The sequence below is a fragment of the Squalius cephalus genome (assembly GCF_949319135.1).
Source record: "Squalius cephalus genome assembly, chromosome: 10".
Lineage (NCBI taxonomy): Eukaryota > Metazoa > Chordata > Actinopteri > Cypriniformes > Leuciscidae > Squalius > Squalius cephalus.
This window is the reverse complement of record NC_137131.1, coordinates 31,767,231-31,792,715: the sequence shown is the minus strand read 5'-3', so window position 1 is coordinate 31,792,715 and position 25,485 is coordinate 31,767,231. Positions and strand designations below refer to the sequence as shown.

Genomic DNA, 25,485 nt, shown 5'->3' with positions numbered 1-25,485 from the left:
CTAAGTGCGTACTTGTCTACCACTTTAAATGCTCGATCTTGTTACAGGCGGGTGGATTCTGATTGGCTGTCAGTGTTTTTACCGTTCATCAGCTGGATAAAATCGTTCTGAAAGTGATTCCAACGATATAATTTCTCTGTGCCGTTATTGTTATAGCTGTGGTGTGAACTCTGCTATTCTTTAATCCTCAGAACAATATTTAGAACTATATCTTTATAGCTTTATCTTTATATAACTCATGGTTTATCGTCAAACTGGTTTTTGTTTCATCCCTAGATTAATCACAGTCAATTACATTAATCTGTGATTAGCGAATTTATTTATTTATTTATTTTTTTTTGATCAACAGCTCTAGTATTTATATATTTGCTAGAAATGTGAATGTTTTTTGATTAAGTGTTGAGTTTTAAGTGTTGTCAGAGCCAATAGCCTTGTGGGCAGCGATTTGACGTGTAGCATAGTTGCGATTCAGGTGACCCGAGTTTGAGTGCCGGCTCGTAGTCCTTTCCTGATCCTTTCCTGATAATTAATTTAATTAATCAATAATACTATTGATCAGCCTTTTCCACTAGAAACAAACCTTGTTGTATTATTTTAATTTAATACTGTGAAGCTGCTTTGATACAATCTGTATTGTGAAAAGCGCTATACAAATAGACTTGACTTGACTTGACTTGATCCCTTGTGTGAACGTTTTTTTTTTCTTTCTTTTTTTTTAAAGAAAAATGTTGGAAGTTATACCTCTATAAATATAAAGTGGTTTGTAGTTTTTAGCACATTCTTCCTGAAACATTTGACAATATAATAGTGAAAGAGAATTTTACTTGCTCAACCGGACAAATGCCCTGATTAAAAATAAAAAATAACTAGGGAATCACTGAAACCGCAAGGATGATTCTGATTTTATTTAATTTAACGTAAGTGGCGATTGATAGCCTAGTTGATAATAATATATAGCCCTACCTAATGTACTGACAGTAACAAAGTTGCGCTGTTGAGGCTCACGCATTTATAACATATACAGTTAAGAAACATCACATGACCAGAATGCTGTTTTCCTGAATACCATCACGATTGAAAAAAAGATACTGATTTCATAAGTTCAATAAACAAATAGTTAAAATAAAGTCACTTACATTTTAGACGCAATGACTGTTTTTGTTCTGTTTCAGCAGCGAAAATAGTTCCAAACAAAGATCACAGCAGAATCACAGCGCATCTCACAGGAACACTCAACCGTGTTTCATTACTGAATGATTCAGAGTTTTGAACAAATCGGTTGAGTCAAAGATTCAAAGATTCAGTGACCCATTCATAAACTGCCTCATTCTGAATAAATCAGCCGTTTGAATGAATGACTCAATTAGTAATGGCGGTTTAGTTTCAAAGTCTTTCATTCTTTTCAACATTCCTTATTTATATATTCAAAAAATATTTAAAACAATCTCATAATCTAATTTAATACAATTGTAATTTTTCATTGTAAATGATTTAATTTGATTGGTAACAGCCCTATAATTTCGTATTATTCTAGTTGAATGCATCGATCAAATTTAAGAATTTGAAATGAAAGATGGAGCACACATTTAATAAAATTAGAAATTGCCCCCGGACCCCCCTAGAAGTACAGAGGTCCACCGGGAAACACAGTATATGATGGTCTACGAAAAATACAAATTGTATTAGGCTATCTTATTATTAAAATACGTACATGATCAGGATTTTACCACCTCTGCCTCGTTTTGAGCCAGGAAAAAACCCTGTTATGGCATTTAATACTTAATTTATTCATACTATTTATACTTCATCATATTAAACATCATACTTCATAGTATTACTTCATTTAAAATTGTATGTAACCTACTGTAATGCTTACAGTATATTATTTATAATGCTTAATTTTTATTCTATAATCTTAATGAGGTTAGAGAAAACATAGGAAGAGATCTGAGACCATTCTGCCATACAGAATCTCTCCAGATCTTTTAAGCCTTGTTCAGACTGTCAGTCCAAATCCGATTTTTGTACATATTTGATTGGATTTCAATCACATTTAGCAAGTATGAACTGCAAAAAAATCACAAGAAATGCAATTTTTACAAAACCGATATGACCGGTAATATGGTAATATGGTATACCGCGGGGTCTTAAAAATAGCAACGGTATCAGTTTCAATACCGTCATTAAAAAAAATGCAATGCACTTATATAGGAGACAAGGATTAAATATTATATATTATTTAATATTTTACGGTCCTGCCCTGTTAAAGCCGGACAAAGTAAACATGCTGGTTTTTCTGGCGAAAAATCTTGACTAGATTTGTTGCCACTTGCCACACAGTTCCTATTCGCACTGTGTGTGTGTGTGTGTGTGTCTGTGTGTGTGTGTGTGTGTGTGTGTATGTGTGTGTATTTTTTATTTAATTGATTCGGGACGGGTATTTTTATTTGGTTTTCGTTAAAAACAATATTGGAAAGAAGACTGGACTGTGTTTTAATTTAGGCCTATTGATTTGCAATAATTGTTATAATATGGATGTTTACCGTATTTTCCAGACTATAAGTCGCTCCGGAGTATAAGTCGCATCAGTCAAAAAATGTGTCATGAAGAGGAAAAAAACATATATAAGTCGCACTGGACTATAAGTCGCATTTTTTAGAAATTTATTTCACAAAAAAAACAATGTTACAGATGGGGCGGTTCTCCGGACGAGCGCTCTGAAAGCGGCACTAAACGGTTCACTACTGCTAAGATCACGAGTCAGCATCGTCAACTTCATCTTTGCAGCCGACAGCCCGACACTGACACAGAAAGCACTTGTTTATTAGTAAACAATTAAAATGTCTCCTTGCTATATTTGACATATTCATAATCATTACTTTTGCCGGTTCTTTTTGACAGCTTTTAGGTGCTTTATTGGCAGCGCCACCGTTTCAGCACCGAAAACATGGAGATTTTTTTCTTTTTGGGGGCATTTTGTTTGTGTTCAGGCTTTCTCAGTTGTCTTTAGGTTAATGTTTCAGTTAACAGTTTTTCAGTTGTTTTCAGTAAATTTTTTCAGGGGTATAGGCTACAGGAGCACCATCTGTACTCTCTCAGCTGTAGACGGTAATGTTTTCTCTTGGTTCACGTCAGTCAGTATGAATTAATTTTGATATATAAGTCGCACCTGACTATAAGTCGCAGGACCAGCCAAACTATGAAAAAACGGTATGTTAATTAAACTCTGGTTGACTGTTGTGGGTCTATTTTCACTTTGTTATAAGCTGCTCTTTGTTGTTATTAAAAGTTGTTCGGGCTGTGTGATTTAATTTAATTGATTTGTGTGCGCGAAAACTGTTCTGGATGTTTATGTTAATTTAATTCTGTTTGACTGTTGTATTTGCACTTTTTTATAAGATGCTATTTGTTGCTAATAAAAGTTGTTAATATTGTGCATGTTATGTTGTTATTGTTTCAGTATTAGTGTTTGGTATTCAGTTTCTGAATGGTTTAGGCACAAGCCAACAGTTTGGTGACGCCGTCTCAGCCTTACGTCATAATTTTTAATTAGTCAAGGTAATACAGTACACCGCGGTAAAATAGGGAGGAGGTTTGACGGTATCAAAATTTGGATACCGCCCAACTCTAATTGCCATAGAAACCAATGCACATATTCCGGAAAACGAAAGAGCACCATAGGACACACAAATCAGATCCGAACAGTTGCAATACACAGTGTGGACAGTCAACAATTTAGATGAGATTGCAAACAGATACACAAATTATCGGATTTGGACTGACAGTTTGAGCATAATTCTGCAATCCAAATGTCAAAATACAGATATTATTATTTTTTTCCCATATCTGCATATTGTAATGTCTGTTCTGGGTTTGAGTTTGTTCTTGTTTGATTTTGAGTTTCCTGTTCAGTTTTCTGTGTCAGGTCAGGGTTCCTTTTTTCTTAGGGGCTGTTTACACTGCACCATTTTTAACTACAAATGTAAAAGATTTTATGCATTTTGGCGTATTATGTGTTCAGTCTATAGCGCGTAGTGTTTCTTTACAAAGTGACAATGCCAACTACTGGCCAGTCATGCATAATACAGTGCTTTTAGTCGTTTTCGCAGATCCGTGTGAACGAGGATTGTTTTGACAATGGTGTCATCTGTACGCGAATAATGCAAAGGAAAAACTTTTCTGTTTTTAGTACATCGTTATTGTGTAAACATAACCTTAGTTCATTAGTTGCTATGATTTTTTGATTTTTTGCCCTCATGTGTATTGTTTATTTATTTATCTCGTTTAGTCCCTAGTGTTGTTCTCTGTGTATATATTAGGGATGTGCACAATGACTAATTCCATAAACGTTTAACCTCTTACACTCCTAGACCATTTTTGGGAATTTCCGCCTGGATTTTCCTACCCAAATTGAAAAGCCTCCCATTTCCACATATTTTTTCCAAAATAGACAATTTTGGTGTCATTTTACAGGAAACCCTTTGCAGATTCATAAAACAGTGCTAAAAGTGAAAAACATTTAAGTATATGTTGTCTGAGCTGTAATAAAACCAAAAAAAAATAGGCGCTTTTTGATTTTTTGATTTTAAATTAATTTTTGAAAGTGTGTAACTCAGGCCCTGTGGGGTCCAGCAACATGCAGACAATTATGGCTGTTTCCTCTAGATGCCAGCAAACTCTGGAAAAAAGAATTTTTTCTCTATACTAAAAAATGAAAAAGATGTGCATATTAATCTGAAGGAAGGAATATTACCTTTTTTTATGTAATTTCCACCTACCCAAATCTAAACTCTGCTCATACCCATATACAGTGGAATATATGCAATATTCCAGTGTCATTTTACAGAAAACACTTTGAAATTATATAAAACACTGCTGGATGTGATAAATATTATAGTATATGGTGTCTGTGATATAAGAAAAAAAAAAGAAAAAAAAGAGGCGCTTTATGATTTTGATCATTTTATTCTTTCAGAAGATACAAGACTTATAATTTTACAAATTATTTGCCTAAAATCTGTGGTCTATTACAATCTAGAACAGGATCCTCATCCTCCAGATTTATATCATTCATTATATGGGCATCAGTTTTGTCACCTGTGTTGTGCATCACCTCAACATCACCGGCCAGCCTCCAGGAGATCTGATGCCAGCTGTGCCAACTGTGCCCACAGTGCCAATCTTCAACAGAACATGAAACAAAGAAAACACTATTTATACATAGTTTCTGCACTGTAATAATATCCATTTCACAATATCAAAATGTAGATTTACTGAAATGACCATTTTATTCCACTTATGCAAAGTTGTAAACTATTGCGCAATCATGCCATAATCCAAAACGTTTGACATTTATTTTCAAATAATAGTTTATTAGATTGGTTGCTATGCTTTCACATTTCAAACTAACAATAACTTTATCAAAAAATGTATATAAACATTGTAAATGCTGAAAAAACATAAGGTTATATACGTACCCAAAAGCTCTGGCGAGTCTGGAGAGTGCGCATTCAAAACTTCTCCAAATCGTCCATTTAACCAGTTGCACTTCCAAAGATCGCTTTTATCAATGCCATTTATGCTTGTATCTTTCTAGATGCAATTATAGAAATCAAAACAGTTCATAAACTATAATAACACACGCAAACTAAAGGATATTTTACTCAAAAGAGAGTTCGCAGGCTGACCCGGAAGTGATCAAGGGAGCGCATCCATAACGCGTCCGTCTCTTGAACTCGCGTCTTTGTGAAGTGACGCGAGATCATTCCGGTTAGATTTATATACTATATAAACTTCCCTTAGCTGTAACACAAAGTAAGGCTCGCGCCTGTACAGATGGCATGGAGATCCAGTGTCCTGCGCTCAGAGCGCGTCTTCTCTCAGTTCATTCGAAAAGGTTTTTCTTACCAACGAAAGCTCACAGAAACGTGAAGATGGTCTCATTTGAAAGATAACATTCTTAGCTAAAAGGTGATATAGATTATGTGGCTGTTTGCGGCTGACTGAAGCCGCCATCGGAGCAGGAATGTGATACTTTTATCTGTAATCTCTGTTTGATTTTATTTCACTTCGCGATTCTTTTGAAGATATTTCGGTCTATGATTGTCTCACAATGTAATAATCTACATCGTCAAATTCCATAGAATGAGAGCTTTCTTGAGATATATGACTTGACTGTTTTGTGAAATATATAAAAAATAAATATTTGTAGAAAGATTTCTTCGCAATCATAAAGCGGATTTTTTTGCCTGGGACCAATGCATATTTAAGCTAATATTTCATTCGATATTTATCATAAAAACGAAAGTGATGGTATTCTTTGTAAAGCTTAGATTCTAAGCTTTAAAATGATACCATGGATTCTTTAATACCATATAAGGAGCTTATAAAAAATTACGTACGAACTTCATAATGAAGATTTTTGATCCCGGTACCGGGATCGTGGAGTTTTTAAATGGAAATTTTGCAAATGCTGCGAAATCTGAGGTAAAATAAAATTAGAATTTTTTCCCACTCCAGATATACACTTTTCAAAATAATATATTAATTTTAAAATGTAACATTAACATGATGGTAATTTAAACATAGCCTTTGTAAAAAATATTAGGCAAAACATTAAATGTGAAAAAAAAAAAAAAATATGTAAAAGTATTTCCAAGTCGACTAGCAGCAGAAGTGTAAATAGAGTTTTGTTTTCATTAAACCTGCTTGCAAATAGATCCAGCTCTTTCATTTCTGTCTTTGCTTATATCCCTTGCTGACACACATCTATTCAACTGTTCCTCACACTCACTTGTTATCACCCAAAATAAAGCAACATTCATCCTTTGTCTCTGACAGCAGGTTAAGCTCACTGGTCTATGGAGAGCATTCTCTCTCCCTCCCTTTTGCTTGTGTCTATGTTATTCGCACAGGGGAGACAGACATGGCTTGTTTTCTCTCTCTTGCAGCACAGTAGTTGTGAGGGCAGTTCAGCTTATGGTTACTTGTAGCTCATTGTAATTACTTTTTGATTTCACATTAGCATGTCTAAAAACAGAAATAATCAATATAATTTATGCATCAGTTACAAGGCAGCCATCCTCCACAGGTTGTCCATTATACCTTTCTCTTGTCTTGGTCATGGTCATGCTCTCTCAAGGCTAAAGGGAATCGTACAACCTGCATGAACTGACCTTAGAAGCTAATGTAAGGGAGGCTAACTGATGCTTCTTTGGGAACAAATGACATAGCAGCCCTCTCCCTCAACCTATATGACATAAGCAGGATCTTGCTGCAACTGTGCAGGCACAAGAGGTTGAGGATTTGACAGCTAAGATGAACACAAATGCTGGCCTTATGACCCATGATCTCATATGAGTCTGAGCGTGAGGGCCAACTGTCTTAAGCACAGTCCCCTTTCACTGAGTTATGGCTGAAAGGACAGAGGCAGGCTCAAGATTATGCCTCATCAGATATACAGGATGTAAATGCCCCCCCCCCATGTGACTTTGTTCCATATGAAAGAAGTACAGACACACAATTGACTAATCAAAAAAAACGGGGGCTGAGGGTGACTGTGGAATTTTCAGGTCAGACCCCAATCTTATTTGAGGGATGTTTAAAAGGACCGTCATATCTCTAGATATTCTCCCTTTGGCAGAGCTTGGAAGTACTCTCTCTTCTCTCGATGAAGCAGATACTACAGCACATTTTCATTTTGTTGCTTTTCATCTCCCTGATGTAGAGAGTGAAGTGATCTCTCACTGGGCACAAGCTCATAAACCACCCATGATAGCCTATCTCATAAACCTCCCATGGAATGCAAGACCTTAGTGTCAATGCAAGATTCTAAAGGCCCCAATATATTTCAAGCGAAATGGTGTGATGGCATTTCAAACAAAATCAGGCTGCGAAACAGCTTGCCAAAGCGAACTTTCCAGGGCCGGGTTTCCCGATAACGATGTATCTTAGCTCTTAAGAGCGCTTTCTACGTGCAAAGTTACGAACGCTCGCAGCAATTCCACGAGCGTTTCCCAAAAATGCACTTAACATGAACGCGCGAGAACGCGCTCTACGTGCTACTTAAGCGTCGCTGTCCATTCGTGAAGAGCTGAAACATAACCTTATATGGAATCGTATTCTGAATGTTTAACCTAATAATTGTCATCTGTTGTGGATTAGCAATCAAGACAAGTCTATTTAAAGCACCTACAGGCGGAGGCACTGACAAAATGGCTGAAAAAAAACAAACAAAAAAAACACACACACGAAAAGATACCTTTCAAAAAGATGAAATGAATGTCCTTTTAGAGGAGATAGAGCGAAACAAAGATGCAATTTTTAACAGATTTAAAGGAATTTTTTTTTTTTTTTTGTTCATTCATTTAATTTTGATTAAAATTATTCGATTAAATTATTTCTATTTTTTTTTTCTGACCTTTTTAATTATTTAATTTATACATTAATTTAACCAACAACAAAAAAGAGTAATAAAGTGTACAATAAAGTACAATCAAAAACTTATATTATAATCACATACATTTGAATAAAGTTAAAGATGTAATCTGCCGGTTGTCCTGCAGGTGTCATCATAAATCTGTCTTCTCACGATGCACTTGGGGATGTACGATTACTCCAGAGCACTCGTAGATCTACGAAGATTTTCAAGTGCTACTTAAGCTACGATGCTTTTGGGAAACAGACCATAATATTAAGATCAGTCGTACGATCGTTTTTACGATCAACTTAGGCTTACGATGCTTTTGGGAAACGCAGCCCAGGAAAGTTTGCTCTGGCTGCTAAACACCTTTGTACTACCAATGGTCTGTGGAGATTACGTAATGGGTAGGTGTATGCGGAGGCTCCGCCTTCTTTCATGCGAAAATATTTTCTGGTTCATTTGGCCTGTTCAGTCGGTCACGGTCAGGCGTCCGTGTCTGCCATGTGTCTGCCATGTCCGTGTCTGCCATGCAAGCAAGCATATGTCAGAATGCCCACCTGTCAGTGAAGTCGAAGCAAGATGCACTCCATAGCATCACGTTTATGGCAACCACAGCTCAGACTGTCTGACGGCAGATACATAAAAATAAAGAGGCAATTCTATCACAGGGTCAGCTCCCTCCTACTTTCACTCACTCCTACGAGTCTACATCCCTACCAGAAGCCTACGATCAGTCAACGAGCGACGGCTCATGGTTCCATCACAGAGAGCCACAAAATTACTTTCCAGAACATTCTCATTCACGGTTCCATGCTGGTGGAATGCTCTCCTCACCCTCATCCAAAATTCAGAATCCCTGACAACATTCAAAAGACAACTGAAAACTCATTTCTTCCGTGAGCACTTAACCTCATAAAATAAAAAAATAAAAAAAATAAAAAAATATATATATATATTAGAGGTGGGCATAGATAATTTTTTTTAATCTAGATTAATCTAGATTAATTTTGAAATTAATCTAGATTAATCTAGATTAAAATGGCTCATTTGAATTCTGCCGAAAGCATTCAGAATATGTGTGCTACCCAAATAATGACTATAAAAGTAAGTCTTTGAGAACGGGTTTCTCAAGCCAGGTGGCGCATTAGACCAGGGGCTCATCTCCTGTTTCCAAAATGCATCACAAACTGCTTGAGAAAGCTGTTCTACTCATAGACTGTAAAAGGTTACTACTGTACTGTTACCGTCCGTAGGCAACATTAGGTAGGCCTATGTTATTATCAACTACTATAGGCTATCAATTAGGGATGGGCGATATGGCCTAAAATCCATATTGTGATATACATTGCAGCCTCTTGCGATAACGATATATATTATAATAAAACCATTTCAGAACAGGTTACACAGACCCTGCTAAACAACTGCTAAATGGTTTTTTTGTTTGTTTTTTTTTAAAGGGTGTGTGTAGTTTTGAGAACATATATTGTGCAAAACTGTAAGTATACAACATAATTTTGCAGATAAATAAAATTTAAGTACACTAGCTGCAGAGACTTATGTAGGTCTAATGTTTATTATGGCTTGGAGCTTATGAAACCCCAAATTTAAAATTAGAATATTGTCTAACTAATGTCTTTTCAGTTAAAAAGAAACACAACAACGATTCTTAAAATCGGGCGCAGACAGAGATTATGTGCTACACCACTAAGATATATTGGGAATAATACGCGCGTGCTGGTATTCAGTGATATGTTTCGTTTTGAATTTGAGGTGGTAGAACGGATTAGTGTTAATTTACCGAACTGTTACCCCACACACTCTGTCTATATAGTTTGCTGCTGCTCGTCGGACGGCTTAAATCCGAAACAAGTCCAAATAATGGATGTTGCACTGATCTTTTTCACCAGCTTTCACTTTCAGCAGTGTTTACTTAAGATGACGACGAATATGATGCGTTGCAGCCGGGTGTACCTCGCGGCCGTGGGTAGATTGCGTCATCATAGCTTGTGTAGTAGCCTATATAGAGCCAGCTCCCAACCCAACTTGGAGAATAGATTAACGGCAATATTTTTTTTATCGCCCGATAAGAGTCTCGCGTTAACGCAGCACGTTAACGCCGATAACGGCCCACCACTAATATATATTAATAATATATAATATATATTAGTGTTGTCAAAAATATCGATATTTCGCTAAATATCGATACTGAAATATCTGAACGATACCAATACTAATGTCCCGAAGTATCGATACTCCCGTACTAGCCGAGCTGTCACTTTAACTTCTCTCCAAAGGCGCGTTGACAAACACCACACGTGACCGCACTCGTCTCATTTGCTCTGTTTAAATAGCAAAAGTGAAGTGAATGGAAAGATAGCGAGTGCGGCGCCCTCGCGACCGGCTTTGGTTGATAAAGAACACCGCGAGCGGGCATGTCGGAGAATAGCGCGGACACGCGTTAAAAACGCACCGTGAGCGGGCATGTCGGAGAATAGCGCGGACACGCGTTAAAAACGCACCGTGAGCGGGCATGTCGGAGAATAGCGCGGACACGCGCTACACACCGCGAGCGGGCATTTCGGAGAATAGCGCTGACACGCGCTTCACACTGTGAGCGGGCTGCGGGCACCCAGATTGTTTGGCTATCAATATCCCTCACATCACTCTTTTTTTAAATTCTGAAAACAGACTTAATTAAACGAACAAGCTCCAGGGGGACCATTTAGCAGCATGTACCTGTATGCTACTCCGCATCAATGGGTCACCTCTTTAAATAACTGTAACTCCCCTGTAACTTCTCATTTTAACTTTTCTGAAACATTAACCAAGATGGCCTAGTATTGTTGTTATGAGTGTGTTGTCTCGTTTTTCCACTGTAATTCTTAAAGTTAATATAGGCCTAATCTGACTGTGGAATCTTCTAAATATTTTAACTGTGGTCAAATGTAAATTAACTTATTTAACTTTATTCAAAAAAATATGATTTAATTCTGCAATTTGCCTTCATTAGCGATTATCATCAATTTGATTACACAGATATAATTAAACTAAACTGAGCTAGACAATGACATCACTGAATTCAATAATGAAATGCCTTTAACTGAAAATTTAATGTTTAATCTTATTATTATACATTACTGACACTCTATCCTCCAATTTGATACTGTTAAGTGCTTTGACACAATCTTTATTGTTAAAAGCACTATATAAATAAAGGTAACTTGACTTGACTTCATGTCGATCCAGTGAGCATTGTTTTCGCATGTTATGCACGCACGTTTGTGTTTAAATCTATTCATCAAATAATAACGTTAATGTATTAACCAGCATTTATGACCGATAAACAATGCATTTGTTACAGTATATTTTAATCTTTGATAACAGTAGGTAATAAAAATACAACAGCTCATATAGCTCTGGTCCAAAGAAAAAATATTAACAGATAGAACTCAGAACATTTTCTAGACTTGTTATATTCAGCTTAAAAAAAAAAATAAAAAAAACCTTAATATTGTGGCAGTTTTTCTCCGTGGTATCGAAAATGGTATCGAATATCGATATTTTTTAAGGTATCATATACCTTATATATATATTATTTTTACTTCGTATTTATATATTCTTTCCTTTTCCTTTAATCCTCCCTTATCGGGCTTATGTTACTCTGAACAATGCCTGAACTTCGTATTTTGAGCACTTCTTGCATTGTTTTTGCCTCTTCACAATGACTTACTTAATTTAGTCATAAATTGTAAGTCGCTTTGGACAAAAGCGTCTGCTAAATGACTAAATGTAAATGTAAAATGTAAATCTATCTATCGATTTCAGGTTAATTGCGATTAATCGTGCAGCCCTACTTCAGAGCCATGCCAGACATGAAGGAAAATACTGGAGAAAGAGATTTTGATGCACCTCTCACCTCAAAATCTTTTTTTGAACTCATGATAAATGATGGTGACCACTCTCTTTGAACTTGTTTTTCCAACTTCCACCCGCAAGAAGGTTAAGTTTCATACCTGCCTTCGCCAGCTTGACCTAATGGCATGTGTCTTGAGGACACACCAAAAAACATTATCACAAAAAAAACCTGGCAATGAGAGTGCCATTTAGTGGAGGTGGAGATGGTCCAATTAATTTGTTATCATACTCAAGGGTAATGTACTTATGTTACTAAAGGGTGCAAGACATCTTTAACCTCAGGGAGAGATATCCCTACCAACCTGGAGAAAATTCTGAATGCTCTGCTAGATGGACATGCTTGAGTATAGGCGGAAGTGACACAAATGACAGAAGACAACAGAATGGAACAGAACATATGGTATTGACATGATTTTTTAAATAAATGTTTTTAAATAAACAACAACGCTGGGTGCTGACCTCCTGTTAAGCCAGTCACAGTTCGAAAATAGCAGAGCGTAATGTGATGAGAACGGTATGTCTTTATTTGAGCTAAGTGACACGCTTGCACAGGGGATTGTGGGATTGATAGTGAAGTACAGCAAGCAGAGTATCTCAGAAATGAAATTCTCGTCATAGTGCTCCGACATATAGTCCCAGCTTGTGGACATTTCCACTTCTGTCCACCGTTCTCACTCTGCCACTTAACACCCTGTTTGCTCTTTGTACTGTTTTGTATAAATCAAGGCAAAAATGTCCCAAATAAAAAATAAATGATCTACTTATCTTAGTGCACCACTATTTTCATTTAAGTTGGCTTGACTGTTTTGAAACCATGACTGGTGTGACCAGAGTCGCTGTAGACGATGCAGTTTTCAGATACTAAGTCGAATAAAAAAAAAAATCTTTTAACATAAAAAAAAATATTTTTAACAGGTCTGTGCTTTGATCAGAGGGGTAAACTGTCACACTGTTCCCTCTTTTTCAGAGAAACACAGATAATCACCAAAAATCCTTCAATAAACACATCCCTTTCATAAAGAGAAAACATTTTTCAAATTGAACTTGTGATTAAACAGTGTCATTCATCGTTAATCCAGCAAGGATGACATGTTCAGCTACTGTAGAAGGTCAGTTAGCTTTTAACTGCTTCTACCGTCTGAACTAATGTGATTGAAAGAGTTATGTATTAGTTTTGTAACTGTCTAATCGCTGGATAAACTTTCATTCATGACTCTTGCATATAAGGATTTGTGTGTGTGTGTGTGTGTGTGTGTGTGTGTGTGTGTGTGTGTAATGAGTTTAAACAACAACAATTTTAGCAGGTTTAATGTAGTTAGTGCTGTTGCTGTATGCAACATTCATTGAATGAAAGTATGAATCTGTTTGCTCTAGTTTGGAGAAGAGATATTTTATTGCTTCTGAAGACTTTGCCCCAGGGTGGAGGTGGTTAGTACAGATCCTCTGATAAGATACAGCTTTAGGACAGTAGGGGATGGATCGCAGTGACACCAATTGTTTATTTAGAGCTGACACTTTTTTTCAACAGAGATTTATCAGATCTTTGCATAGCTTGTGACTCCTGTTTGCAGAAGGTTGTATCCTTCTCTTTGGCTTTCTGTTGCATGTTACAAGTTTTGTGCTTTTGTCACGTAAGGGTTGGCTAAGGTATAATAATATATATAATATATATACACTTCCCATAATATATATACACTACCGTTCAAAAGTTTGGGTTCAATAAGTTTGGGGTCAGTAAGATTTTTAATGTTTTTAAAAGAAGTATCTTCTGCTCACCAAGGCTGCATTCATTTGATTAAAAAAAACAACAATAAAAAAAACAGTAATATTGTGAAATATGACAATTTAAAATGACTGTTTTCTATTTTAATATATTTTAAACTGTAATTTATTCCTGTGATCAAAGCTGAATTTTCAGCATCATTACTCCAGTCTTCAGTGTCACATTCATTATTATCAATGTTGAAAACATTTTTCCAAAAAAAAAAAAAAAAAAAAAATTCACAATTCTCTGATGAATAGAAAGTTGCTGAAAAGTTGCTGATGAAAAGAACAGCATTTATTTAAAATAGAATATTTTCTAACATTATAAATGTCTTTACTGTAACTTTTGATCAGTTTAACTCATCCTCGATGAATAAAAGTATTGATTTATTTTATTTCTTTCCCCCAAAAATAAAATTAAAATTCTTACTGACCCCAAACTTTTGAACGGTAGTGTTTAATGTTACAAAAGCTTTAGATTTCATAAATGCTGTTCTTTTGAACTTTCTATTCATCAACGAATTTTGAAAAAAAAATTTACACAACTGTTTTCAACATTGATAATAATAATGAATGTTTCTTGAGCATCAAATCATCATATTAGAATGATTTCTGAAGGATCATGTGAGACTGAAGACTGCAGTAACGATGCTGAAAATTCAGCTTTGATCACAGGAATAAATTACACTTTACTATATATTCACATAGAAAACTGTTTTACATGGAATAATATTTCACAATATTACTGTTTTTGTTTGTATTTTTAATCAAATAAATGCAGCCTTGGTGAGCAGAAGATACTTCTTTTAAAAACATTAAAAATCTTACTGACCCCAAACTTTTGAACGGTAGTATATATATATATATATATATATATATATATATATATATATATATATATATATATATATTGTAATGTATAACTTAAAAACATGTATTTTAATATATGTGTGTGTTTACTTGAGTCTGTTCAGTCATTTTAGACATTTCTGGAATGGAAGACAACTGCTTTTGAAAAAATATTCACTCTGCTCTTTCCCATCCACTGCAGTGTTAAATGTAGACTTCAGAGGTTGTCAATCTCCAAAAATGACAGCAGCTCAAGATCCTAAGCCCCTTTTCACTTTTATTGTATTGGAATGAGTATTCTGCCTAAAATCCCATTTTGTGTTTTAGTGATGAATCATATGGGATTAGAATTACATGAGGGTGGGTAAATGATGACAGAATTTTCATTTTTGGATGAATTATTACTTTAATTGTTATTATAATCATAATCATTCTCAAACACACCACATAAGAGAACATCTGGAGTTAATAATCATCATTTGATAACTTGTAATGATCATTTGATAACTTGTGTGATGCCGTATTACAAATGAGCAGAATCATAAAAGTACATCTCAATTGCTTTGTGCTCTATCTGCAGGAAATTAAACAGATTACCATGATTTGATGGAAATTGTTGTCGTCATTTCAGTTTTTTTTTAATACAGACTATCATATTAATACCAAAGTAATGATGTTTCTGTTTGATAAAAACAAAAAATTCTGTGTAAAATGTTTTTCAGAAGCTACTCTTTGTGTCTGCTTTCATTTTGTGTTTTGTTTGTCCTGTCAGTGAATCTAACTTATTGCGTGTCTCTCACAGGATGTCTCTCACAGGAATGAGCTGAATTGATATATCTGTGCAGTTTGTGAAGTGTACACCATTTATTATTGTTGAAATATCTAATTATATGTAAGAATAAATATTCCCAGTTGATCATTGTGACTAATGACTGAGAAAAGGATAAATGTCACACGTCTCTATGTTGTAAAGTGAGGTCTACTTGTGTCTCAGATAATGTATGTACAAGTGATAAAACTGTTTGTCAAAGGCTGGTCTCCTGTGGAAATGCCACTGTCACATGTGTTTTGTTTAGTTTGCAACACTAAGGCGGATATTGTATTTTTCTAACTTAAGTAATTAACATGTATTTTCTGAGTTGATACAGAGCTGTCATTTGTGATTTAGAGGGATACCAAAATAATGACACACTATATATTGATAAATCAGTCAAACTGATATTTGGTAATGAATCATAATACACAGTACTGTCTGGTGGTAGGATTTTAAATAGCAAAATTTTACTAAACTTTTTTTTCTTTTTTTTTTCTGTCTTTCTTGAGCAGTGGGCTGGAAGAAATGTGGTGAAATGCCACATCTCAATACTCCCTTCAATTCACACAATGAGTTATTGTCTCTGATAACTGATAACTAGTTGCTGATAGAACAGCATTTCAGTGTTAGTGCCCTGGAGTAAGCATCACATTTTCTGCTCTTTTGAGTGAAATTATAATGCTACTAGTGGCAGTTCACAGCATCTCAATGTGTTTTTAGGACTTCCACACACTTTCACACAAACTTCAGAAGACATCATAAACCAAAACTGTGGTAGCTGATTTTCAAAATGTCCTTAAAAGACCTCACACACCAAATATGAAGCTCAAGAGGCAAAAAAAATTAAAATAAATAAAACAAAAAACCCTCTTGAAAAGATAACAGATTATCTCTCAGCCTTTTGTATGTGCTAAAGTTTTTTTTTTTTTTTTTTAATAGAAATAATCTTAAACACATATACAGTTTGACTGGAGTGCTTTATTTTTCCAGTTCCACAATGCAGCTATTGTAGTCAAGTCCAGGGGTTTTATTGTCATTTCCCTCCTTGTGATGGGAAGAAAATTAAATGTAATGTCTCTTTAGCTACAGTGCAGAAGCATATAGGGCAAGTGACTGTTTCAGGGATAGTTCACCCAAAAATGAACATTTTGTCATTACTTACCCTCAAGTTGTTCTAAACCTGTATGAGTTTCCTGTATGATGTTAGCCATTGACTTGCATAGTAGAAGAAAAAAAAAATACTATGGAAGTCAATGGGTGCCGTCAACTGTCTGGTTACCAAAATTCTTTAAAATATCTTTTTGGTTTGAAACTGACACCATTCTAAATATTTACATCTGAGAAGAGCTCACAGTTATGGTGCGGGGCGTGACATTTCACAAACACGCGATGAGCACTGCCAATCATATCATACTGGGCCAGCAAATCAATCACAGCACATTTCGTATTTCGGAAAGAGGGGCTTCATCGAAACAGGAAATAAATGGTGTGTTTGGGCCAGACTGGGGAGAGAGGTGCCATAATCATGTATTGTAACACTTCCCATAGTATACTGAGAATTTTACATCAAGAGAAATAATAGATCTTTTTAAGATCATACGTAACATTGATAGATTTTCTGGGAGGTCGTTTGACTCTAGTGGCTGGAATTGGGGTTTTAGGAGCATCAACAGATGACAGGGAAGTAACTTGAGTGTAAGGTTGGTGTCTGGAGAAAGAAGGTGTACTTGTAAATCGCAGCTTTTGTAATTGATCTTCCCACCTCTCGTCTTTTCTCAGAAAGCAGTCAGCCACCACTCTTTCCAACTTCTCCAGAGATTTCTGGAAAAATTCATCCAACTCTGCCAAGCTAGCGTCCATGGCATCACGGAAACTTGTTTCTCTATTTAGTGTCCCTTCTGTACTCTATTACCAAATCCACCTTAAGTTTGTCTAAATCTGCTTTCATAATTTGCATGCCATTAACACAGGGGTGGGCAAACCTTTTGGCTCAAGGGCCACACTGGGTTTTAAAATTTGACAGAGGGCCGGCCCAGTAGCAGATTATGAAACACGATCTCATGAAAGTGCGTATCTATACCACAAATTTTATTTCTCGTGCCATTTACGCAAAAAATGTTTGTTTTTTTTGCGTGCATATGCTACGCACTGTGTATTGTGCCTATTACACGCCATAAAGTGCGTATCATATGCACGCGAAAACTGCGTTTCATAAGCACTGAATAAGTGCATAAGCACTTATCGTGAATAAGTAACGGCTGAAGGGGTTGCAGGCACTCCACTTCGCGCCGTGCCTAACAACGCCCTTCAGCCGTTACTTATTCACGATACAGCACAGCCTCTCGTACCTTATTGCTTACATAATCCATCCATCCATCTTCCTCCGCTTATCCGGGGCCGGGTCGCGGGGGCAGCAGTCTAAGCAGAGATGCCCAGACTTCCCTCTCCCTGGACACTTCCTCCAGCTCTTCCGGGGGGACACCGAGGCGTTCCCAGGCCAGCCGGGAGACATAGTCTCTCCAGTGTGACCTAGGTCTTCCCCGTGGTCTCCTCCCAGTGGGACGCGCCCGGAACACCTTCCCGGGAAGGCGTCCAGGAGGCATCCGAAACAGATGCCCGAACCACCTCAGCTGACCCCTCTCGATGTGGAGGAGCAGTGGCTCTACTCTGAGCTCCTCCCGAGTGACCGAGCTTCTCACCCTATCTCTAAGGGATCGCCCAGCCACCCTGCGGAGAAAGCTCATTTCGGCCGCCTGTATCCGGGATCTTGTCCTTTCGGTCATGACCCAAAGCTCATGACCATAGGTGAGAGTATGAACGCAGATTGACCGGTAAATCGAGAGCTTCACCTTGCGGCTCAGCTCTTTCTTCACCACGACAGATCGGTACATCGACCGCATTACTGCAGAAGCTGCACCGATCCGTCTGTCAATCTCCCGTTCCATCCTTCCCTCACTCGTGAACAAAACCCCAAGATACTTAAACTCCTCCACTTGAGGCAGGAACTCTCCACCAACCTGAAGTGAGCAAGCCACCCTTTTCCGACTGAGGACCATGGCCTCGGATTTGGAGGTGCTGATTCTCATCCCAGCCACTTCACACTCAGCTGCAAACCGTGCCAGTGCATGCTGAAGGTCCTGATTTGATGAGGCCAACACGACAACATCATCTGCAAAGAGCAGAGATGAAATCATGTTGTCACCAAACCTGACACCCTCCGGCCCCTGGCTGCGCCTAGAAATTCTGTCCATAAAAATTATGAACAGAACCGGCGACAAAGGGCAGCCCTGCCGGAGTCCAACATGCACCGGGAAGAAGTCTGACTTACTGCCGGCAATGCGAACCAAGCTCCTGCTTCGGTCGTACAGGGACCGGATAGCCCTTAGCAAAGGACCCTGGACCCCATACTCCCGGAGCACCCTCCACAGGCCGCCGCGAGGGACACAGTCGAATGCCTTCTCCAAATCCAAAAAGCACATGTGGACTGGTTGGGCAAACTCCCATGAACCTTCCAGCACCCTGTAGAGGGTATAGAGCTGGTCCAGTGTTCCACGGCCCGGACGAAAACCACACTGTTCCTCCTGAATCCGAGGTTCTACTATCGGCCGTATTCTCCTCTCCAGTACCCTGGCATAGACTTTCCCAGGGAGGCTGAGAAGTGTGATCCCCCTGTAGTTGGAACACACCCTCCGGTCCCCCTTCTTAAAAAGAGGGACCACCACCCCGGTCTGCCATCCCAGAGGCACTGTCCCCGACCGCCACGCGATGCTGCAGAGACGTGTCAGCCAAGACAGCCCCACAACATCCAGAGACTTGAGGTACTCAGGGCGGATCTCATCCACCCCCGGTGCCTTGCCACCGAGGAGTTTCTTGACTACCTCGGTGACTTCAGCCCGGGTGATGGACGAGTCCACCTCTGAGCCCTCAGCCTCTGCTTCCTCAATGGAAGACGTGACGGCGGGATTGAGGAGATCCTCGAAGTATTCCTTCCACCGTCCAACGACATCCCCAGTTGAGGTCAACAGCTCCCCACCTCTACTGTAAACAGCGTTGGTAGGGCACTGCTTCCCTCTCCTGAGGCGCCGGACGGTTTGCCAGAATCTCTTCGAGGCCAGCCGATAGTCCTTCTCCATGGCCTCACCGAACTCCTCCCAGGCCCGAGTTTTTGCCTCCACAACCACCCGGGCTGCAGTTCGCTTGGCCTGCCGGTACCCGTCAGCTGCCTCAGGAGTCCCGCAAGCCAACCAGGCCCGATAGGACTCCTTCTTCAGCTTGACGGCATCCCTTACTTCCGGTGTCCACCACCGGGTTCGGGGATTGCCGCCTCGACAGGCACCGGAGACCTTACGGCCACAGCTCCGAGCGGCCGCTTCGACAATGGAGGTGGAGAACATGGTCCACTCGGACTCAATATCTCCAGCCTCCCTCGGGATCTGGTCGAAGCTCTGCCGGAGGTGGGAGTTGAAGATCTCTCTGACAGGAGACTCGGCCAAACGTTCCCAGCAGACCCTCACAGTACGCTTGGGTCTGCCGAGTCTGTCCAGCTTCCTCCCCCGCCATCGGATCCAACTCACCACCAGGTGGTGATCAGTTGACAGCTCCGCCCCTCTCTTTACCCGAGTGTCCAAGACATACGGCCACAGGTCAGATGAAACGACCACAAAGTCGATCATCGACCTACGGCCTAGGGTGTCCTGGTGCCACGTGCACTGATGGACACCCTTATGCTTGAACATGGTGTTCGTTATGGACAAACTGTAACTAGCACAGAAGTCCAATAACTGAACACCACTCGGGTTCAGATCAGGGGGGCCGTTCCTCCCAATCACGCCCCTCCAGGTGTCACTGTCGTTGCCCACATGGGCATTGAAGTCCCCCAGTAGAACGACAGAGTCCCCAGTTGGAGCACTTTCCAGCACCCCTCCCAGAGACCCCAAGAAGGCCGGGTACTCTGCACTGCCGTTTGGCCCGTAGGCACACACGACAGTGAGAGACCTATCCCCGACCCATAGGCGCAGGGAAACGACCCTCTCGTTCACCGGGGTGAACTCCAACACATGGCGGCTGAGCTGGGGGGCTATAAGCAAACCCACACCAGCCCGCCGCCTCTCACCATGGGCAACTCCAGAGTAGTGAAGAGTCCATCCTCTCTCGAGGAGTGTGGTTCCAGAGCCCAAGCCATGCGTAGAGGTGATCCCAACTATCTCTAGTCGGAACCTCTCAACCTCACGCACAATCTCAGGCTCCTTCCCCGCCAGTGAGGTGACGTTCCACGTCCCTAGAGTTAGCTTCCGTGTCCAGGGATCAGGTTGCCGAGGTCCCTGCCTTCGACTGCCGCCCAATCCTCTCAGCACCGGCCCCTTACGGTCCCTCCTGCAGGTGGTGAGCCCACGGGAAGGCGGCCCCACGTCGCTCCTTCGGGCTGAGCCCGGCCGGAGGCCTGGCCACCGGGCGCTCGCATACGAGCCCCAACCCCAGGCCTGGCTCCAGGGTGGGGCCCCGGCTGCGCCATACCGGGCGACGTCACGGTCCTCGATATAATTTTTCTCATAAAGGGCTTTTGAACCGCTCTTAGTCTGACCCGTCACCTAGGACCTGTTTGCCTTGGGAGACCCTACCAGGGGCATATAGCCCCGGACAACATAGCTCCTAGGGTCATTCGGGTACTCAAACCCCTCCACCACGTTAAGGTGGCAGTTCAAGGAGGGGTGCTTACATAATGTTCAATTATAATAAGTTTAAGATATTCTGTTTGAGTTGATTGCAGATAGGTGCACATATCAGCGGTCATCACAACGTGTTATGTCTACTGTAGTTTTCCTTTGATGTATTTTTCCCATTAACCACACAGAGACAAGTTGTAGTTATGCATTTTGTTATTTATTATTTCAAATCTGTATTTATTCCCACATTGCAAACAGTTGCCCCACATGCTGTCTACTCACCATATCCTGTTCCTGTGACTCCTCAAAGGAGGGGGTGGGACCACAGCTTCCCTTTTCCTTGTGTTGGGTTAAACCATTTCTATTAGTTGGGAAGGGAACTTAACTCTTGTGATGTAGGCAGGGATACATGTCCAATGGTGTTTACATGTTGTTTAAATTGCTGAATGAGTTTATTTTATTTATTTTTGAAAGTTAAATGGTTAAAAGGCTACAAAAGTTTTGGTATTGATGCCCCTGCAGTTGGTATGGTCTTGGGTGTAATGAGCTTGTCCTAGGCTATATAAGCCAGTCTAAACTGAACCTTGAGAGGTAAAGGCTGGGTCATATGGCTGAATGTATCCATTGTAGAATTGCTGCCTGTAGCAATTTGTTTTCTTGCGGTTGTTTATTCCTCAGAGTTTGCACTGAGTCAAGTGTATATTAATTTTTTGGAATATTTTATTTTTATTTAATTTCATATTTTTTTCTTTGTTCACCTCACTGTGAATCTGTAAACTCCTACTTCTCCACTGGCATTGAATAAAAATCCTCTTTGGATGATATCTGAGTCCTGAGCCTATCTACCACCTCCCCTTGATCTCTATGGGACACGTTATGACACTGGAAATTTTGTCAATATTTTTGAAGTACATTATATGACTATAAAGCTAGTAAGAATGATCTAAAGCCATCAAAACTTTATTGTGATGCATGGGGTATGAATCATGGTTATAAACAAGACACTCTAATTTTGTTTTGCTTCCACTATTTTGTTTCAAAACCCCAAGTGTGTTCAACCGTTTAGCCATTCACTTTACTTTTTCTGAGAGAAAAAAAAAGCTCTTTACTTTTTCTGAGAGGAACATCTAAAATAATTACAGAATTCTTCTATAACTACGCAATATTTAGTTGGTGTGACTGTTGTAATTGTCTGGGTAAAGATGTTAACTTAGAAATGTTCTATTTTAAGTTTTTAAAGGCAAAATGTGTTTTTTGTTTGCTAAAATATTGTGCATGGTTGTTGTATCTTTTACAAAAAGTCCTACTACTCGATTAATTGTGAACTTTTCAGATTTCTCATATATAATCGAAATTGAAAGTACTAATTAAATTGTTACTGAGTATTAGGTCTTGTTCACATTTCAAGACCATATAGGATCATATTGGCGTATTATTAATTTGACTCATTTTTGTTCATTTTGGCCCTTCTGTGGCCCCTCCTTTTAACCCATCTACTGTTGCCAATGCTTGAATGGAGCATTAGTGTGTGTGTGTGTGTGTGTGTGTGTGTGTGTGTGTGTGTGTGTGTGTGTGTGTGTGTGTGTGTGTGTGTGTGTGTGTAGAAGTAATCCATTGAGTGTGTTGATAAAGGGTGTCAGGCGTGTTAATCTCTCCTGTTAAGATTACACAGCTGAACGGATTTGAAGAGTGCCACAGCTCATAGTCTAGCTTTACACTGGAGCTACTGGACCATAGGAAAGACTAGACAAATCCAAGAACAATCATAGGCTACACCTGCTCTTTAGTTATCATCCAGCTTTGTTCAAATAGTGCTTACACTAATAACTGCTGAGGCCAGAGCCTGAAGATACAGTACAGGCCAAAAGTTTGGATTTGGCCAAAAATTCAGCTTTGCATCACCGAAATAAATGATAATTTAAAGTATAATAAATTGAAAACCAATTATTTTAAATTGTAATAATATATCACAATATTACATTTTTTTTCTGTATTTTTGATCAAATAAATTCAGGCTTGATGAGCAGAAGAAACTTCTTTCAAAAACATTAAAAATAGTAATGTGTCCAAACTTTTGGCCTGTACTGTACATGCAAAAATTTACATAAAAAACATCAACCAACATAATTAGAGTTAGTGTTAGAGATACATGTGTGTGGATTAATAGTATTAATGATTACATATTAATTGTATTAATTATTATTAATATGAATATCATTAAACCCCTAAATTGGCAGTTTACAGTAAAACATCACCTTGGACGATGATATCGGTCCACATCACATTTGAATGCGAATCACATTTTATTTGACTTTATCTCTTTACATAAATATTGGAATAAATGGCTTTCCTGTAGCTCAAACAGTAGAGCATTGGCGCTAGCAACGCCAAGGTCATGGGTTCGATTCCCAGGGAAAGCAAGAACTGACAAAAATGTAAAATGTGTACCTTGAATACAATGTAAGTCGCTTTGGATAAAAGCGTCTGCCAAATGCGTAAATGTAATAAATAAAGGAAACTTGACACGCGGTACACGATCCCCGGTCTCCTGGGTGAAAGTCCTGTTTTGAAAGTGTTGTAGATTTGTCAAAATATCTCAAATATACAATATTATCCGTGCTGCTGAGTTTTGAATCCAAAATATGTAATTTATGTTATTAGTGCAGAACCAATGGGACTTATTTATGAATCACGAGCAGAATTATACATTTTTTTTTTGTAAATTAATTTCAATGTTCTGCAACTATAGTTCAATGTTCATGAAAATGTTTGTATTTTCAAAAGGTTATTTGGAACATGATTGAATTTTTTTTTCTGATGACACTGAATTTTGATAATACTATTTACTATCATAATAACACAATTAATTAGTTAACCAATTAGTTAAATGTAAAAAAATATTTTTTTTTTTTTTTTTTTTTGCCAGTTCGTCTTATTTCTGGAAGGCTCATTTTACGCATTGTATTTTGTGTGTGTGTGCATGTATGTGTGCGTGTGCATTTGTGTGTGTCAGTCAAAAAACAAAGAAGCCTGTAAAAATTAATTTTGCATTGTTAATCCTTTTAATCTTTAGTTTAAAGAAAAAAAAAATCACAAACATCTTCTGGCCACAATTAATGGCACCCTTTTCTTCAATACTTTTTGCAAATAAAATATATGGCCGTTTTAGCCGTTTTACCATTTAATCCTTAATACATACTAGTGTCTATTTTCATGGTACTACTACTTATTTTTTTAGATACTAGTATCTATTCCATTATGTACTAGTACTTATTCATTAGCTACTAGTGCTTATTCTTTAGAAAGATATATATCTTTTATAGATTATATATTTTAAAGATACCAGTACTTATTCATTAGATACTATTTCTTATTTATTAGATACTAGTACTTATTCCAATAGTGTCTAGCATTTAATTACACTTAACTTGCTAAGAAAAATTAGAACTAGTCATTTTTTAGTTACTTGTAACTTTTTAGACCAAAGATATCCTGAACTTAATTGGGACTAGTACTTTTTAAATTTGCATTTCTGCTTAGTATGCTAATAATACATTGAATATTAATGAACCAATAACATATAAGAGAGATATTAGACAGGATAAGGAAATAAGAAATGGCACTCGAGGTGATATGAATAATTTCAATATTCTTTTATCCATATTTTATATATACTTTTTATATATATATATATATATATATATATATATATATATATATATATATATATATCAAATACTTATACTACAGGGCCGTTGAATGCTTGAATCTGATTGGTTGACGAACGTTCTAAAGAGAATGTGTCAGCTAGTCGTTAGCCCAGCATTAGTCTGCTATCAGTGGCTCAAACCTCTGTTACTAACTCTAAAATGACGTTTTGGAATTAGCAACGGAGGCATTGGATTAGATGCGTAAGAAATTAGTCCTACATACAAGAGCGTTTTAATGACAAAAACTTTACAAACGTCTTGAAATACATAATCTGAACAATGTTTCGAGGTGTGGTAACTGTAGTATAAGCGGAATATAGTCCAGGCAAAATAGCGTTTTACGACAGA

The 25,485-nt window shown here is 38.3% G+C and overlaps 2 protein-coding genes across 3 annotated transcripts in view; both read left to right on the top strand.

The window, feature by feature from the left end:
• prkcaa (protein kinase C, alpha, a) overlaps positions 1–25,485 on the top strand; it is a 233,676-nt gene that overhangs the window by 32,309 nt on the left and 175,882 nt on the right. The gene's annotated exons all lie outside the window — the stretch shown is intronic.
• Positions 21,415–25,485, top strand: part of LOC307166205 (craniofacial development protein 2-like) — a gene marked incomplete at its 3' end in the record, with an annotated part of 193,535 nt that continues 189,464 nt past the window's right edge. The window contains exon 1 of the mRNA XM_079884421.1: positions 21,415–21,427. The remainder of the gene's footprint in view (positions 21,428–25,485) is intronic.